This window comes from Salvelinus namaycush, unplaced genomic scaffold (assembly GCF_016432855.1).
Source record: "Salvelinus namaycush isolate Seneca unplaced genomic scaffold, SaNama_1.0 Scaffold906, whole genome shotgun sequence".
Lineage (NCBI taxonomy): Eukaryota > Metazoa > Chordata > Actinopteri > Salmoniformes > Salmonidae > Salvelinus > Salvelinus namaycush.
In genome coordinates this window covers 70,773-77,462 of record NW_024061649.1, presented here as the reverse complement: position 1 = coordinate 77,462, position 6,690 = coordinate 70,773, and the positions used below count along the sequence as shown (strand labels likewise).

The 6,690-nt window shown below is 42.1% G+C and overlaps 1 long non-coding RNA gene across 2 annotated transcripts; it reads left to right on the top strand.

Moving 5' to 3' along the window:
• Positions 1-497: 497 nt before the first annotated feature.
• Positions 498-3,602, top strand: LOC120043417. Of its 2 annotated transcripts, none has more exons than XR_005476431.1 (3): positions 498-962; positions 2,799-2,953; positions 3,552-3,602. It is a non-coding gene; the product is annotated as an uncharacterized LOC120043417 (long non-coding RNA). The 2 variants fall into 2 exon arrangements; XR_005476432.1 differs by lacking the exon at positions 3,552-3,602 and adding an exon at positions 3,348-3,371.
• The last annotated feature ends 3,088 nt before the right edge of the window (positions 3,603-6,690 follow it).

The following is a 6,690-nucleotide window of genomic DNA, read 5'->3' as shown; positions in this document are numbered from 1 at the left end:
ATAAACCGTTTAAGGTAGTAAGAAAATAAACATTCACTTAATATTTCAATAAGTCACCTGCTAGTAAATCACCTGCTGGCAATAGCTGGCGTAACATTGTAGTGCAGAGACCAACGGTGCTAGTTAGCTCGTCATTAACACGGCTAGCTAAGACAGCAAAAACTTGGTTAACTGGCTGAAATAGGTCTTCAATTCATGAACGGCAAAATAAATATATACATAGCCACATTCGCTATTGCCTTTAGGATATATGAACCAGTTTTCCAAAAACACTATTGTGTTATACAGTTTTAAACAGTGTTTATGTACAGAGGAAGAGGACTCGAACCTGCTCTCAGAATATCTCTCAGACTGAGGAGCGGGCAGACCAACTTCCCAAATAGGGGAGAAGCACTCAAAACCCACTAGTTGTTCTTTCAAAGAAAATAATACAAAAATGGTAAGTCCGAAGACCTCTCGTATTACCAGCCTTACTACAATGGCAGCAAATATTTTTATGAATTCAGTAACACATAATGAAAGGAAACTTTATTTACATCACCCCTTTTCCTGAGGTGAATGGTTTCACCCACTACTCTCCCGGAACTGAGGCTTTGAGATCTACAGTTTCACTTTGTTACACTTTTGGTGAGCAAAACAGCTAATAACTTAGCTAAATACTGACATTATCCTCAATCGAGATATCTGTCCGTCGTTTCAGCTCCAACTGAACTTAAAGGTGCATTTCAGACACACATCTTCGTGGCCATTCAGGATGTAGTGTAATCAGACTGTCTAGCTCTAGCTAATAACACAGCATAGTAGGCTATTGGTTGACAGACAGCCGCTAATCAGATCACATCACCGCCAGATAATTAACTAAAGAGGCTGAAAATGGAGGGACTGGGGCCGAAGATGGACCCGGAAGAGATGTGTGTCTTCGGTCAGGAACTTTCTCCTCCATGTCGCCCTGCTCCGAGTCAGTAAGTATTGGACCAGAAGCTAGTCGGGTTTCCCTATGATGTCAACTGTGTAGCCTGGCAGGTCCCAGATCTGTTTGTGTTTTTGCCCAGAGTCATGTATTCATGTCTAAATACATGGCTCTGCTTTGGTCTATTCCATTGATATTGTCAAACTGAACATTACATAGAACATGTGAGTCATTTAGCAGACGCTCTTATCCAGAGAGACTTACAGTAGTGAGTGGATACATTTCCATACGTTGCATTGGCAGGACAATTCCATTAGTGGTTGGGAGGAGAGCAGAAACAGCCTAACACCTACACTGATACTGTGTAACCTGTCTGCAGTCAACCAGCCATCCAGACTGAAGTGAAGGCCTTATTACAGAATGAAAACACCTTCTCTTTCGTCGGCATGGCAACCTGTAAACATGTCAGTGGTGTCACAATGTTGCACAACAGCAGCAGAACATTGGATGGAGGGTCATTGTATCATTACACAGTGTCACTGTCAATTCTACTGTATTGGTACATGTGGTATTACAATACATTAGAAGATCTGTAGACGGCAGCATTGAAACAATTTACAACACATAGTCAACTAGCAACCTACTCTGTTTCAGTGCTGGTTAAATATCCCACTTATTTTATTCTGCTGTTAGAGGCCATCAGTAGAGACAGTCAGGAAAATAGTCTTTATAGCTGGTTTGTTTCTGTCAAACCATGGGAAGTGTGTCTATATAGGTAAGTACATATACAATTAGGATTTTACTTTAAGGTCAAATGTAATGTAACTGTCTAGTAGTTTTATTTATGTTTTAACCTTTATTTAACAAGTCAGTTAAGAACAAATTCTAATTTTCAATGACGGTCTAGGAACAGTGGGTTTACTGCCTTGTTCAGGGGCAGCTCGGGGATTTGAATATAGGCCTACACTCTTAAATAAAAGGTGCTATCTAGAACCTAGAAGGATTCTTCCACTGTCCCCATAGGAGAACCCTTTGAAGAACCCTTTTAGTTCCAGGTAGAACCCTTTTGGGTTCCATTTAACAGAGGGTTCTTCATGGAACCAACATGAGTCAAATGTACTGTCTAGTTGTGAAGAGAATCTAAATATGTTGTTTATTGATCTCCTCTCCATTCTAGCACCATACATTCTGTTGTTTACTGATCTCCTCTCCATTCTAGCACCATACGTTCTGTTGTTTACTGATCTCCTCTCCATTCTAGCACCATACGTTCTGTTGTTTACTGATCTCCTCTCCATTCTAGCACCATGCGTTCTGTTGTTTACTGATCTCCTCTCCATTCTAGCACCATACGTTCTGTTGTTTACTGATCTCCTCTCCATTCTAGCACCATACGTTCTGTTGTTTACTGATCTCCTCTCCATTCTAGCACCATACGTTCTGTTGTTTACTGATCTCCTCTCCATTCTAGCACCATACGTTCTGTTTACTGATCTCCTCTCCATTCTAGCACCATACGTTCTGTTGTGTACTGATCTCCTCTCCATTCTAGCACCATACGTTCTGTTGTTTACTGATCTCCTCTCCATTCTAGCACCATACGTTCTGTTGTTTACTGATCTCCTCTCCATTCTAGCACCATACGTTCTGTTGTTTACTGATCTCCTCTCCATTCTAGCACCATACGTTCTGTTGTTTACTGATCTCCTCTCCATTCTAGCACTATACGTTCTGTTGTTTACTGATCTCCTCTCCATTCTAGCACCATACGTTCTGTTGTTTACTGATCTCCTCTCCATTCTAGCACCATACGTTCTGTTGTTTACTGATCTCCTCTCCATTCTAGCACCATACGTTCTGTTGTTTACTGATCTCCTCTCCATTCTAGCACAATATGTTCTCAGAAGCTGGACAGCATATGAATAGAATCCATCTTCTCTCAGCCTCTACCCTCAAGACCTACATCACACAAGATGCTTCAGAAAAACAACAACTGTAACGAATGTCGCCGGGATAAGGAGAAGAGGACCAAGGTGCAGCGTGGTAAGTATTCATAATACGTTTAATAAATATGAACACTTGTACAAAAACAACAGACGAACAGTTCCGCAAGGTGCAATACACAAAACAGAAAACAACACAAACACAGGTGGGAACATGTTACCTAAGTATGGTTCTCAATCAGAGACAACGATTGACAGCTGCCTCTGATTGGGAACCATACCAGGCCAAACACATAGAAATACAACACACAGAACAAAACATAGAATGAAAAACATAGTATGCCCACCCTAACTCAGGCCCTGACCAAACCAAAATAGAGACATAAAAAGGAACTAAGGTCAGGACGTGACAACAACAACAAGCTGGTGAAGTTGCTAGCCAACAGGAACAACCGTGACAACAACAACACGCTGGTGGAGTTGCTACCCAACAGGAACAACCATGACAACAACAACAACAACAAGCTGGTGAAGTTGCTACCCAACAGGAACAACCATGACAACAACAAAAAGCTGGTGGAGTTGCTACCCAACAGGAACAACCATGACAACAACAACAAGCTGGTGGAGTTGCTACCCAACAGGAACAACCCTGACAACAACAACAACAACAAGCTGGTGAAGTTGCTACCCAACAGGAACAACCATGACAACAACAACAAGCTGGTGAAGTTGCTACCCAACAGGAACAACCATGACAACAACAACAAGCTGGTGAAGTTGCTACCCAACAGGAACAACCATGACGACAACAACAACAACAAGCTGATGAAGTTGCTACCCAACAGGAACAACCCTGACAACAACAACAACAAGCTGGTGAAGTTGCTACCCAACAGGAACAACCATGACAACAACAACAAGCTGGTGAAGTTGCTACCCAACAGGAACAACCATGACAACAACAAGCTGGTGAAGTTGCTACCCAACAGGAACAACCCTGACAACAACAACAACAAGCTGGTGAAGTTGCTACCCAACAGGAACAACCATGACAACAACAACAAGCTGGTGAAGTTGCTACCCAACAGGAACAACTCTGACAACAACAAGCTGGTGAAGTTGCTACCCAACAGGAACAACCATGACAACAACAACAAGTTGGTGAAGTTGCTACCCAACAGGAACAACTCTGACAACAACAAGCTGGTAAAGTTGCTACCCAACAGGAACAACCATGACAACAACAACAAGCTGGTAAAGTTGCTACCCAACAGGAACAACCCTGACGACAACAACAACAACAAGCTGGTGAAGTTGCTACCCAACAGGAACAACCATGACAACAACAACAACAAGCTGGTGAAGTTGCTACCCAACAGGAACAACCCTGACAACAACAACAAGCTGGTGAAGTTGCTACCCAACAGGAACAACCCTGACAACAACAACAAGCTGGTGAAGTTGCTACCCAACAGGAACAACCATGACAACAACAACAACAACAAGCTGGTGAAGTTGCTACCCAACAGGAACAACCATGACAACAACAACAACAACAAGCTGGTGAAGTTGCTACCCAACAGGAACAACCATGATGACAACAACAACAACAAGCTGGTGAAGTTGCTACCCAACAGGAACAACCCTGACAACAACAACAACAAGCTGGTGAAGTTGCTACCCAACAGGAACAACCATGACAACAACAACAAGCTGGTGAAGTTGCTACCCAACAGGAACAACCCTGACAACAACAACAACAACAAGCTGGTGAAGTTGCTACCCAACAGGAACAACCATGACAACAACAACAAGCTGGTGAAGTTGCTACCCAACAGGAACAACCCTGACAACAACAACAAGCTGGTGAAGTTGCTACCCAACAGGAACAAACATGACGACAACAACAACAAGCTGGTGAAGTTGCTACCCAACAGGAACAACCCTGACAACAACAACAAGCTGGTGAAGTTGCTACCCAACAGGAACAACCATGACAACAACAACAACAACAAGCTGGTGAAGTTGCTACCCAACAGGAACAACCATGACAACAACAACAAGCTGATGAAGTTGCTACCCAACAGGAACAACCATGACAACAACAACAAGCTGGTGAAGTTGCTACCCAACCCAACAGGAACAACCATGACAACAACAACAAGCTGGTGAAGTTGCTACCCAACAGGAACAACCATGACAACAACAACAACAACAAGCTGGTGAAGTTGCTACCCAACAGGAACAACCATGACAACAACAACAACAACAACAAGCTGGTGAAGTTGCTACCCAACAGGAACAACCATGACAACAACAACAACAAGCTGGTGAAGTTGCTACCCAACAGGAACAACCATGACAACAACAACAACAAGAAGCTGGTGAAGTTGCTACCCAACAGGAACAACCATGACAACAACAACAACAATCTGGTGAAGTTGCTACCGAACAGGAACAACCATGACAACAACAACAACAACAACAAGCTGGTGAAGTTGCTACCCAACAGGAACAACCATGACAACAACAACAACAAGAAGCTGGTGAAGTTGCTACCGAACAGGAACAACCATGACAACAACAACAACAACAACAAGCTGGTGAAGTTGCTACCCAACAGGAACAACCATGACAACAACAACAACAAGAAGCTGGTGAAGTTGCTACCCAACAGGAACAACCAATATGTTTAAGTTATATATTCTACCAAGTGTTAATGTCACCACCATGGATGTTTAAGTTATATAGTCTACCAAGTGTTAATGTCACCACCATGGATGTTTAAGTTATATAGTCTACCAAGTGTTAATGTCACCACCATGGATGTTTAAGTTATATAGTCTACCAAGTGTCAATGTCACCACCATGATTGTTTAAGTTATATAGCCTACCAAGTGTTAATGTCTCCACCATGGATGTTTAAGTTATATAGTCTACCAAGTGTTAATGTCACCACCATGGATGTTTAAGTTATATAGTCTACCAAGTGTTAATGTCACCACCATGGATGTTTAAGTTATATATTCTACCAAGTGTTAATGTCACCACCATGGATGTTTAAGTTATATAGTCTACCAAGTGTTAATGTCACCACCATGGATGTTTAAGTTATATAGTCAACCAAGTGTTAATGTCACCACCATGGATGTTTAAGTTATATAGTCTACCAAGTGTTAATGTCACCACCATGGATGTTTAAGTTACATATTCTACCAAGTGTTAATGTCACCACCATGGATGTTTAAGTTACAGTGGGGCAAAAAAGTATTTAGTCAGCCACCGATTGTGCAAGTTCTCCCACTTAAAAAGATGAGAGAGGCCTGTAATTTTCATCATAGGTACACTTCAACTATGACAGAAAAAATGAGATTTTTTTTCTCCAGAAAATCACATTGTAGGATTTTTTATGAATTTATTTGCGAATTATGGTGGAAAATAAGTATTTGGTCAATAACAAAAGTTTATCTCAATACTTTGTTATATACCCTTTGTTGCCAATGACAGAGGTCAAACGTTTTCTGTAAGTCTTCACAAGGTTTTCACACACTGTTGCTGGTATTTTGGCCCATTCCTCCATGCAGATCTCCTCTAGAACAGTGATGTTTTGGGGCTGTTGCTGGGCAACACGGACTTTCAACTCCCTCCAAAGATTTTCTATGGGGTTGAGATCTGGAGACTGGCTAGGCCACTCCAGGACCTTGAAATGCTTCTTACGAAGCCACTCCGTTGCCCGGGCGGTGTGTTTGGGATCATTGTCATGCTGAAAGACCCAGCCACGTTTCATCTTCAATGCCCTTGCTGATGGAAGGAGGTTTTCACTCAAAATCTCAC